General features: G+C 29.3%; 1 protein-coding gene across 1 annotated transcript in view; it reads left to right on the top strand.

The window, feature by feature from the left end:
- The window catches only part of LOC128555321 (protein zer-1 homolog), a 41156-nt gene that overhangs the window by 5278 nt on the left and 22208 nt on the right, over nt 1-13670 (top strand). The window contains exon 2 of the mRNA XM_053537405.1: nt 11251-11295. The gene's annotated coding sequence lies outside the window, so the exon portion shown is untranslated. The remainder of the gene's footprint in view (nt 1-11250; nt 11296-13670) is intronic.

The following is a 13670-nucleotide window of genomic DNA, read 5'->3' as shown; positions in this document are numbered from 1 at the left end:
TATAAGTTCTGAAACAGTTTTAAAGGAGATTAAAAATAAAATCGAGTGATTTTACATCTGATTTAGTTGTTCTTTAATTTTAGATAAAAATAACACGTATGTTGTGTTTGGATAGTTTTAACACTCATGACCTCTTTCTTGGATAATCTTAGTGATGAATATGACGACTAAAAAAAATTCGTTATATAATGGTAAAGAATGGAAAAGATATTATATTTACAAATGGTTCTTACAGTTACCACAGATATAATAATTATATTAGAGAAACCTTAATAAGTAAATGATGATTTTGGATTTAATAATTCAGAAATTGCTCCACTACAGATGCACATAGATTTAGTAGTTTTAGATTTTGATATCATCCGCACCAAATCTGTTGGATTTACAGAATGGTCAAATTTTCATTACATTGCTTGGATTTTGAGAATAAAGCATTGAGAATACTGATGGGGGAACTACAACACCCAAATATAACTAAACTCTCGTGGATACAATTTAATTCATTTGTGATCTTATTGATATTCGCTTGTGAGGGTAATTTCAGTGATAATTATCTATGCTTTAAGTACTGAAGATATACAAGAGCTTATTCCATTTACAAAAGAACCACAAAGAGTTGGATATTTGAAATTAATAAATATATTATAAATTCAATTAGAAAATATATTACAGATGTATTTGGTAGAATAATTAATTTTAATGAGGTTGAAACAAGTTATACACTAATTTTAAAGAAATAATTAAACTAAGTTTTAATTCTTAATTATAGAAATTATAAAATTTTAGTTTTATATAATGTACAAGAAAGTTTTATGCCAAAAATAAAGGAATATTTATATTTATTTGTGCTCACCGGAGAAAAGAAATTCATACATGGACCAGGTATCTTTGACACTTTAACGAAATTGTTTCAAGCGGAGTTGCATCTCAATTGGCACAGCTGGAAAAAAACGCTTTGGAAACAGCAGGAAATAAGCAGCTCTTGAAAGTGGAACAAAAAAAGGTTTGGAACAGAAGTTGGAATTTAGCTGTGATAAAATTGTTGTTGAAAAAACTTAAAAAGAAACTGCTTCGGAGTTGGTAATTTTTATGCAAGGAATTACAAGAAAAGAATAACAGTAAAAATAATAATAAAAATAATAATGCTAAAGAGGAGGATATTTCATATGAGAATAAATAGAATATTGTCAGGATCTGGATTCAGCTCGACAAAAACGTATTAACAGATTAATTTATAAAACTAAAGTTTTAACTTTATTAAAAAATAGAATAAAAAATAATAAATAATTATTAATATATACATGTTTTTATTTAGAACAAACAATAATTGCGAAAGAAATGACTTAACTCCTATTCCACATTAGATACTGCTTTAATAATCTGTCTAGGAAATAATGTTTAAGCAACAAAAAAAACGGATATCACTTTACACTTAATGATAGAATCTATCATTTTGATTGGTTTAATGGTTATTTTGAAGTGAGTTTTAAAGTAAATAAGCTTTGCTAATGGTAATAATTATGGTGCCTGGTGAGCTGATATCAAATTGCTTTAATTAATAATGCAGCTTCAGTAATTGATCCGTTAGTGGTTAACAAAATGGAAAAAATTGTATATGATTGCTAAGATTTATATTAAGGTCGTAAATGTAAAGGATTTAGTTGAAACTATCTAATGATTATGCAGAATCAACTGGAAACAAACGAAATATATTTATTTAGATTATACTGATATGCTTGAGACGCAGGAATGATCAAGTTGGATATAATAGTGGATTTGCTTCTAGGAAGTTATTATCGAAGGTCGGGAAAGAGGTAAATGCTAAAATTCCATTAATAATTATTCATTTTTTCAAGGTTTAGAAACTATATTATACCTCCAGTCCAAATTCAAACACACTGCAGCTGACAGCTGATGGATGAATTAATTTTTGAGCTAATGCTGTGATGCTGGTAGGTAATTGCTAACAAAATAATTCTAGGGTTCGTTTTCCTTTTTAATGAACTTTGGGTTGATTATTACTACTTGAAAGATTTACAAAAGCAAGATGGTCATACTTAGGGAAATGGGGACACAATCAACTGCTACACAACAAAATAATATAACCTTTAGAATAAACAGGTGGTATAACAAAACCACTACATGTATTTATTTATTATACAACGACCTGACAACAGTAATCACAAGAACATAACCCCTCATTTATTTAGTTACATTTAAAATTAATGCAGAGCAAATGGAAAATTGCACTTTGAGTTTGTTGTCTTGTAGTTGGTAATGGTGTTTTTTATCCAGAAACAGAATATACAAGTATAGCAGAATATATGAGGATGTAATTAATTATTATTATAACAAATATAAAGACTACTGGGAGTCTTTTAAATACGATCAACTTTTTATAAGTATTGTGGAATTTGTTCATTTTACTTGAATATAAAAGGAAGTAACTACTGAAGATCCTAAGCATATTACATTAAACAGCCTAAATTAAAATATTCCACCTGCCTCCAATATTCGACTTTTCCGGCAATTGTATTATATGTGGAAAACAGTTGAAACATACTAGTGGAATGAACTTGTTATTGTTTAAATGAACCTTGTCATTGTTTAAATAAAATAATATAAATTAAATAATTTAAATATAAATTATATTATAATGACATCAAATTATATTGAATATAAAATTAACCTTACTGGATGGACAAAGAAAAAAATTTAGCCCGAGCTACAACAACAAAATTCCCACCTACTTTTAGATTAAAACATGAAAATTTCATGAAATTCCCTTTTACTATTAACAAAAACACAAATTAATCAAATTAAAAAAAGCTGTTGCAAATAAAAGGGATTATAAATTACCATTTCAAAAGCCAAATGTGCAGTCAAGGTCAAAATGGTTGGATTTTTAGGAGCTTTAGCTGGTTTGGTTAGGGAAAAAACATTTTCCAATGGCAGCAAAAATGCTCCAAAATATTAGCCCTCTAGGCATTGGAGCCCTTTCTGGACTGGCCAGTACTGGTGTTAGTAAAAACTTGGAAATGGTTATGATTTCAGTAGCTAATGATAAGAGAAATTGATAGCACCATAATCTTCCACTAATTCAAAGAAAGCAACTCGTAGGATCTGAGTGATTAAATTACACACCAAAACAAAAACCAGGAGGTGGTGTTTTGGTTATGTTGGCTGCTAGTCTAGGACTACCTTTGATTTCATCTTGTTTAAGTGGTAGGGACATGGCCAGGGTATACAGATTGATCTCAAACGGAACGACTTACAGACGAATTCCTATAGTAATAAAAAAAATAAAATTTAGTAAAAGAAAATAAATTTAGTAAAAAGATATAAAATTTATAAACAAACCTATTTCTAACTTTGAAAATGAACAATGGGTAAACCAATTAAAAATTAAAAACTTTCTGGGTGTATTTAAGTAGGAATAATCTATTAAAATTAAAAGAAAAAGGTTTGAATGTGGAATTATAAAATTGGACGGACTTGTTGTCTTGAACACACTTGGATTTGTTACTTTAATACTCTGTATTTCGATCCATTTGGACTTCTCCGCCGGAAAGAAGTGATTAATTTATATACCAAATGTAAAATACAACAATGTTCAATATCAAGACAAAACAAGTATGCTTGCGGATATTATGTTTATTTTTTCATTAAATGTTACAAGATAAAGTACGTTGTATGATTTATTGTATAAAATACTAAAATTAATAATGAAAAACAAAAATGAACAAAACCTATATAAATTATTTTTAACTAATAAGGACATTTATTTAACTTATTAAACTGTGTTTTATTTAACTGGAATAATTAATATAATGGGAATCCTTCAATAATATAAATGAGAAAAGTATATAAAATTGAAAGACAATTAATAAGACAAACCTCGATGTTTTTAAACAAGTTATACCGAAGATACTGATAGTGGATTATTTCAATGGAAAACTGTAAATGCTAGTCCTGGTTTTTAGTTCAAAATGGTAATAATGTAACAATTAATTTTATTTGCATCTTAAATATTCTTGTTGATGCAATTAAATTCAGATAAGGGAGAGCTTAAAATACAATTAAAAAATAAAGAAAATGTAATTCTTCAAAGTTACAATGCAAAAAATAACAGAAAAAAAAATAAAAATGTTGAATCTATTTCTATAATTATGCAAATGAATTTTTTTTAAAAAAAAAAAAAATAAATGATGTTATTCCATATTAATTCTTTCAATGTTAGGAATATTTCAATAAACATTTAAGGTTCTATAATTTATAAAACTTTATAAAAATTTAATAAAACACTTTAATTAATTTAAGAATAGCTAATGTATCAATACCATTAGCAAGAATAATCTTTTTATCGTCATAACATGATAAGATGTTTTAATTTAAACATAACTGGAAAAGCTTGTGTATATTAGAACGGAATAAATTTAAAAAGTGTGAATTAGTTTGGTTGAATTAAACAAAGTAATCTTTGTAATTTTTATTGAACTATTGTTTTTTAACAACACAGTTTTTTTAATTCCTTTACATTTTTTAACATTAACTTCATTTTCTAATAAATATGAATACTTTTACTTCTTAATCCGACAATTAACAATGGAATGCCGGCTGAAAAAACTTCATCTTTAAATTTTTCAATTACTTTTTTATTTATTAGCAAAGTAAAATTCTGATTTGGGTGATAATCATATTATCATATAAATCTTTGGCCTTATAAAAATCCTCATATGCATCTTTGGTTTTTATTTCATAAACATTAATGATTCAGGTGTCAGAGTAAACATTAGTTACAATTACTCTTCGTACTTGTCTTAATTAATTATAATGAAAATCATTACATTAAATATTTTGTAAATCTAGATTGCAACATTCCAACATAACAGGTCTGTTTAATAACAACTTTCTTTTAGTTCTATGAATTCCAAAATGTTAGAGTAAAACTCGTGAACTAACAAATGATGGTATGGCTATGTATTTTTAATAAAATATTTTTCAACATGTGTTAATTTAATATTAACCCTCTTGCGTTAAATTCTCCATCGTCTTACCGAAATACAGAATTGTTCATTAACTTAAAAATGTCCTTTTCAAAATGAATTTTTTGCTTTAGATCCTTTTTTTGAGTATTAAAATGCAATATACTTTTTGAACCAAGGAATTTCATTCAAAAGTTAATATTTTATGTATTTTGGTTATTGTAATCCTAATTGTGTATCTAGTTTCAAGATTTTTAAAATGAAACTACTTAATTTTGTTTTTTCATTAAAGTTGGAAATATATTTTACATTACTTTTCCTATTCAAATTCCGTTTTAATATTTTTACTATAATCAGAAAAGCCATTGACCTGGTATTTTAATTTTTTCAGGAGCTAAAGGATAAGCGTTGTGGGTGCGGTTTTCTGTAATTCGTTTGGGATATTCAAGATCACATTCAACTATAAGTTAGTTTTACTTTTTGCATAATTTCTTGAATTGTTTTTCGATCTACATTTAAGTTTCCAGAGGGCAAAGGTTGACACATGGACAACGTTTAAAGATTATGGCGTTCAATGTACAATAATGCTATTTGCTTCTTCTTTTGAATTATAATCGTTCATATATTATTGTTTGTTTACTGTATCTGTTTGAATATAACTGATTCCTCTCTCCAGTCCCTTTTCAATAAAAAGATAATATCAATATCAGTTATTAAAATATATTTAATTCCAGTCATTTTTAAACATTGGCATCCCAAGCTATACGGACTACTAAATAATGACAAGGATCTAAATTGTAGTACTCTAAAAATAATTTTCTAAATTTTTCGAAATACATCAGCTAAAAGTTATACGTCAGTTTTTCAATATAGATCATGATATTCTCCAATTGTTTTTATTTTAAATTTATTCCAAACATTTTTAGCATGTTCATATCGTTGTCAGATATATGGTGTTTCATGTAAAATTGAATAAAAACTCTCTTTAGAAGGTAATTCTGTTTCTTTTCGATTTTTTTAATGAATCCATGTAATCATATGGATAAACACTTTTGTTTTTTTTAATAATTCTATTGTAATCAAATTCTGAGATAAGTATTTAATTCTGGAATATTTTTTACTAGGGTAATCAATGATTGAGATTTAAATTGGAATGAATCAATAAAGACAAGTCAGAAATATTTAAAGCCATATATCTTTCCTTATTGTAGGAATAACAATAATTTCTTTTTTAAAGTTTCCTATTGGTTGCATTAATACAATGACCGTTCATACCTCTTAAAATTATGAAAAATAACAGGAATTTTATGTGTTCGTTTAAATTAATATTACATTCTGAGTGAGCACTTCCCTCTGAATTTTCTGTTACTATGACAATGGTCTCCTTACTTTGATGGGAATCTTCTATATATTCTTTTTTCACAGATATGACAAACTTTTGTTTTTTACTTCGTTGAATCATTTTTAAGACATTCTTAGTTCTTTGTTGAACATGTTCTTTAAATTTTTCTTTACAATATTCCTCTTCTCACAGCATTTTTTCAATAAACTTATAAACTGCATTAGGACCTTATAAAATCTGGGCTTGGTTTAGTATATTTATCGTCATAACAACAAACAACTTTATAGCCGTAACCACAATCTATATGATTTTGATATGGTCAGTAAATGAAGATTCAGTTGATGGTAAAGCAGTTAAAACTTTTTTAGTTATTGATTCAAAATCAGCATAAATTACAAAAGGTACTGCTAAACCTTTATGATAATTTTTAAATTGTACTTTACTTCCCTCTTTGGCATTTTTACACCTTGGTACCATTAATAGCTAAACAATTTGGAATATGTTCATTAATATTCTTTCTTGAGTAAAATGTTGCAAACAGCTTTTACAGAAATGTTTTTTTTTTATGTTTGTTTTGTTAAACATTAATCTATTAAGTCTTTTATCCAAACATAATGTTGGACTACAGTTCTTGAGGGCTTAACAGTCATATCATTTATTTTATCATTTTTTAATTTAAGCAACATGTCACAGTGTTCTTCGTATTGATATTTTGATATGTACAATGGATAAATACTATTTCTTCATAACCAAATATATTAAATGATATTTCATTTAAAACTTCTATTTTAGGTATTTGATTTAATGTAACAGGAAATTTAATTCCAGTATAATCAAGATCGTTTATATGTTTTTTATAATTTGAAACTCTTTGAGGATTTTTTTCAACAGGAAATTTGTAAGCTAAATGACACCATCTAAAACATTCGTTATCATCATTCTTTATATTTATTAATCCTTTCATTGGATGTTGTAATGGTTTTGGTAATTCTAAATAACTTGAAGCAGCCAATGGACTATACTTATATCTATTTATATAATGAGCATCAACTGACTCTATTCTCCAGCCACTTCCTTCAGAAATCCAATTACCAATTCTATTTATTATTTCATCAAAAGCTTGATGTAAAGTTTTTTTTTATTTCGTTTGTGTTAATAATTTCTAAAGCCTTTGATTGAAAATAAGCTGATTTATATATTGTATCAGTTTTATCCATTTTTGCAAAAGTTATTTTAAAACACGTTTATTTTTATACCTTTTAAAGTTTTAAGTTCAGATTTAAGTATTTCATAAGAGTCGTTTATAGTTAAATATAATTGATTCTTTGGATCTTGTCTATATGTAATTTTAATTTCAAATTTCTTATAATATTGTTGTGTAGATCTCTCGATTTCATCTATATATTATATTTAGAAAATAAAATTCGTAAAGCAAAATACAGGATTAAAAAATAATTAAAAAATAATAAACTAACTAAACGTTTTAACTTCTCTTTAAGAAGAATTATAATATTTAATTTATATCTTTTTCCAATTACTTTGATATTCCACTTTTACTCGGGTTTTCTCCTTTGCAGACATTGTTATTAAACCCAGAATTAATACCAAGGTCTTTAGGACGCTGCATAATTGCTTTTATTTGTTTTTTCTTCAATAGTTCACAGTCGTTTACAATATTTTTTAGGTTGTTAGAATATTTATTTGGTCTGGGACAATCACATAAACTTTTTAAACTAGAGGTTTTTAGATATGAGGGTCCAGCATTTTCTTGTTACAGTTTAATAGACTACCAGTTCATTCAAATAAATTATTTTTTAAAAGATAAGGATTCTACCCCTTAAGTCATTTATCATGACATGATTTTTATATTCTCGCTAACTATTGATAAGTTTTTGTATTTAATAACATTTCTTCTTTTAGCAACTTTTTATATGAATTTTTTTCTGGATTCATTAATTTCTCTAAAGTGCTAGAAATTTTGACATAATCATTTCTATCTCCTTTCTTTAAAACATCTATATATAATATACTTCACTCCCCACCAAACCCACCACCCCGTAAAATTTTAATACAGCTCTTCTTCTTTTTTACTTTTAATCTTTTAAGTTTAATTACTTCATATTCGTTTCCAAAAGGCATTGAAATATTTTTTTTCTTTCTGCATTTCTATAGTATTGTAATAAATATCCTGAAAAACTTGTTTCTCTTCTTATTTACTTTTCCAAATCCGTGCTTTTGTTATAAGTTGTTTTATTTTTTGGATGATGTGCTTTTAAATAATTTTCTAGTCGTCTAAGTTTTTAGTCTGTTAGTAAATCTGGTAAATACGGATGGACCGCGCCAGCAACTGCTACAAATAATAGGACTAGCTGGAACAAGTGCTAATGCAGCTGAACAACCAAAAACACCTGCTGTAGACTATATAATCGGTACTTACTCTCCCACAAACTTATATAATTTTTCTGGTAAGCAGCAGCTAGATTTAGTTAAGTGAATGGATTTAACTGATCTATTGTTTCTCTTCTTTATTGAAATTAAAATTTTTATGGCTTCATTGATATATTAAAACTTTATTTTCTAAATTAAAATTCTTTCAATTCACTAAATGGTACCCAATATTAAATTTTTCATTGTAACCTTCCATTTTACTAAAGCTTGTTTTTTTCTTATAGGCTCGTCTTAATAATTTTTTATTCTAAAACTTCTTGTTTAGTTGGTTAAACGTTCTTGTTCATAAAATGAACCTTGAATTATTTCCTTATTTTAATCTTTAATAGTTTATGTTCTGGGATTTGTATTATTAATTTTATAAATTATACAAAATTCCCCTAGTCCCGTAAGGTGTATATCCTTTTTCAAAATGTCTTTTAAGTTTGCTTAACGAACTCGATCACCAATTTTAAATTTTGCTTTGCTCTTTGGTATCTTTAAATCACATATAAATTAAAGTTACAGTACCTTTATTTTAAGTTTTTACTAGCTTCGGTTGTGAATTTTTTATACTAGCATGTTTTGTTATGTTCTATTTTATAACATATATGCACATTATCTAAATATGTATAAGTATTATTTGCCTGTAAAATATCTTCCACAGTATTCTTTTTAAATTCTATTAATATCTTTCAATACTACAGCCTTTCCTTCATTAAATGGATGATACATATTAATCGTATTTGTTATTCAAATGATTCAAACTTTTTATTATAACATTCTTTTCCTTCATCTACCCATAAATTTATTGGTAAACGTCCTTTCTTAATATTATTTTTTTTCAAATGCTTCAGTAACAGATTCTCAGTTTTATTCTTTAATGGAATAACAAGTATTTACTAAATATATCAATAACGAGTTAACAAGTACTTTACTCCTTTATGATATTTTGAAAAAGCTTGCATGTAACTTCAAATCAGCTGACCAAGTATCATCAATATCATTAATATCACTCTTCGTTTCTAAATTTCTTTTAATTGGTTTGTGTAATTCTTCTGCTAATTCATCGCTCCATGTGATTCCGGGGGTATACTTACCCCCTTTTTTTTTTCTCCGTTTTTTGATTTTTGTCCCAAACCCAAGTGTGTATTTCGTTTTGCTAGCTGGTTTTACAACTAAATGTTTTGCAATCTTTTCTCCAATGTTTTTGACTTAGTTTTTATTTAAATTGAAAAGCATTTGCTTATCACATGTACCCTTTTTTTACACCACTGTCATAGCAAAATCATGGTCCATACATATGCACCAGTTCTTTGACAGGGGGAGGTCCATTATAGGGGATTTCTGGCCACAATAATTTATTATCCAGGTAAGTGTTATCCTTCTTAGGTAATAAAGGTAACATTGCTTGTGAATATCTACAATTAACCCCCTGTAACACTCTTTAACAAACTTTGATTTTATTTTTCCACAAGATGAAAGTAGCCTTTATCATTTTTCTCCGTTTTTTGTTGTTGGTAACATAATGAGGATTTATATTTTTCAGTAAATTTCTTTCTTTCAAACAATATGATTTTATTCTGTAAACTAATCTATATCATAGTATTTAAAAATTATTTAAAGAGTCCTAATGTAGTTATTATTCAAAATAAGTTTAAATACCTTTACATTTTATTCAATAAAAATAATCTGCCAAAGTTTTGCAAAAGTTTCGCCAAGTGGCAGACATTGTCCACATTGCTGGCCACTGGCAGAAAAAGGCAGGCTTTTGATTGGTTGAATTTGTTGTTTGCGAAAGTTTTGCCAAAGTTTGTTCAAGTTGGCCAGCCTACGTTCTGCAACATTGCTGCCACTTGGCAGGATTTTGGCAAATATTTGGTGGAGTGTTTAAACATATTTTACTCTAGGTTTTAACAATAATTTGATTAAAATTTGTTTTAAATTTGTTGAAATTGGTCCGCAGTTGGTCGGTTAGGTCAAGGGTTAAAATTAATTTGGGTCAAAAGTGTGCCAAAAACCCCATTTCTTATACTACTAGGGTGAGCTATTGTAACAGTATTGGTTTAAAGTTTATTACATGGTTATCAAATTCACCATTTCTTAACTTCGGCCCTATCATCATCAAATATCACAAATGGATTAGTCTTGCGGAGGAACTGACAGTATTTGATATAAGGACAGGTAACTCAAATATCAAATTAAAAAATTCGTCAGATGAAGTCTCAAATAAAAAATTTGAAAAAATTGTATTTGATAAAAGCTGACTTTTGTATAGCCGAATTGACAAATTTGTTGCAAAACATTGAGGACAAAACTCTTTCAAAATAAAAAAGGCAACAATTCTAAGCATGAGTTTTTATCAGCTGTTTCCTGAACTCATTTTGTTATACATTTTATATTAAATTTTCATTGTAATCTAGAGTCTGTAGATGGAATAAATACAAATGCAGTATTTAAGTAATTTACTTTGTAATTTTGTTGACTTTGTTTCAGAAATATTCTGACAAACCCCTCTGGGTAGTGATTACCGCCACTTTGGTATGTTTCTATTTTGTATTTGCAAAGTTGACCACTGTTATATGTACTGTACATAATTAGCATCAGCTACAAATGAGTCGCGCCATTAGAAAACCAACAAAGTGGCTTTGCGACCAGCATGGATCCACACAGTCTGGTCAGGACCCATGCTGTTGGCTTACAGTTCCTCTAATCCCAGTAGGCTTTGAAAGCGAAGAGCATGGATCCTGACCAGACTGCACGGATGCGCAGGCTGGTCTGGATCCATGCTGGTCGCAAAGCCACTATGTTGGCTTTCTCATGGCGTGGCTTAAATGTTTTGTTAAAGGACAATTAGTTTGCTACTTGTATCTCATGTATTTTGTTTCCCTTAACTATTCATATGTTACAGATTAATGCAAAACTTCTCAAAAGTGATCAAAAGCTTTATTATGAGTATCTTCAGCATGTTCTGCTTTGTTGATTTTAAGTTGCGTTATGATCCATGATTCATCAAATTTTCTGGTGTTTTGGCCGCTTACACAATAAGCGGATTTCCTTACAAAAAGTGACCAATGGCAAGCCTCATTGTACATATTGTTTGCATGATCGGATTCAGAGATTTTAGTAGAGTTATTGCCCTTGTATGACTTGTATGTATGACTTGTTTTAGTTTACCTTATCAGCACAACTGTTCCAACACCACAAGGATTTTCAGTTGTTTTGTCATAATTAACGTTGTCTGTGCAGCAAGGGGCGTCTGTGCCCGAGTGGTTAAGGTTGCTGAGTTCAAATCACTTGCCCCTCATCGATTTGGGTTAAAGTTTCTCTCAGAGCGTTTGATCCTTCATGTGAGGAAGCCATCTAGCTGGCTTACGAAAGGTGTCCACTCGTGATGAAATAATGCACGGAGAAGCACCTGGAGTCTTCCTCCACCATCAAAGCTGAAAAGTTTCCATATGACCTATAATTGTGTTGGTGCGACGTTAAACCCAACAAAATAAAATAAGTTGTCTGTGCAACTGCTCCCTTCATTTGTTTTATTTTACAATTATGAAAAGGGGTTAAAGTCACTGACTTCGAATCATTTACCCCTCACCAATGAATGTTCCTACCTTACTCAGAGCATTGAATTCTCCATGTGAGGAAGCCATCCAGCTAGCTTACTGATTGTTGGTGGTTCTACCCATGTGTCGCTCAGGGGTCTGCTACAACAATCAAAGCCTTAAAGTCGCGATATGATCTACAGTTGTATCGCTGCGACATTAAACCCAACAAAAAACAAAACAAAACAAAAAAAAACAGTGTTTATACTATTTAACACACCATTTGGCCTAATAATAAGTCCACCTCAGTGTGAAACCTAGTTATGCATATCAACTGCCCATTCCAGTTTATTGATTTTCAGTTGAGTTATGGCTAGAGGGCGTGGACGGTAGCATGCATTTCCACTACCGTCCATGAACAGGCTCAATCAAACCGAGCCTGCAACATTTTCATTTTTGTCATGTTGAGCGACCTGTGAACACACTGGATAACCGGCTATCCTGACGCCCGCTGGAAATGTAACCCAGCTGGAAATGTAACCCAGCTGTAAATCGGTAGGTACAATTTTTCATTTATTTCTATTAAAACGAAGTCAATTCTTGCAAATTAACTTGACAGTTTTGTCAAGGAATGACCATGGCTTACATTTACAATTTCTGGGCCAAAAACGATCGTTATGTTTTGAGATATTCGCTAACAATTTCTTCAGTTTGAAAAATCGAGCAAAAATCCAAAGTTTTGCGCAAATTGTTCTGTTTATGAACAACCTGTGAAAACTTTTATCATCTGGTTTAACAGATGTGTCCTTTTGGAACACCTGTGTAAAGTTTCCGGGTTCTACGTTATTCTTGAAAAAGTATATTAGCCGTTAAATAGGCATGGTCGGGAAAAAAAATACTGTCGAAAACGGCCGCTAGTGCTGTTGTTGAACTCGGATGTTAACATTTATAGACTATCCATTAACTCCGATGATTTTGAATACTTTTGTATGTAAAAGTATTACTGGCAGTGATTTGACGGAAACGTAATTACTTTTTAAAATGGCACTTTAATTTCAAGAGGCTTGAGGACTATATTCCTTCACACGCGGACTGAATTTTAACCTAGTTCACGCGTTCTTGCCATTTTTCCGCCATGCGAAAACCAACCATATATTATTTGCAGTTACACCGAAGCATTAGAGTACATATTGCCGTTTTGCCAGCTTTTGATGGTGGAGGAAAACCACTACAGGTGCCTCCGGGCTACTATAGAAAGTAATTTCGCCTCGGGTTTTGCAAGTGCAAATGATTGCTTCTGGTCGTCATTCGTTTGAAAAATTCAGTATATTTAATGAATCGCAAATGCCCGTTCTTGTTTTGAAAAGTGTT

The sequence above is a fragment of the Mercenaria mercenaria genome, chromosome 2 (assembly GCF_021730395.1).
Source record: "Mercenaria mercenaria strain notata chromosome 2, MADL_Memer_1, whole genome shotgun sequence".
Taxonomy (NCBI): Eukaryota; Metazoa; Mollusca; class Bivalvia; order Venerida; family Veneridae; genus Mercenaria; species Mercenaria mercenaria.
The sequence above is the reverse complement of the archived record's forward strand: the minus strand, read 5'-3'. Positions and strand labels throughout refer to the sequence as shown.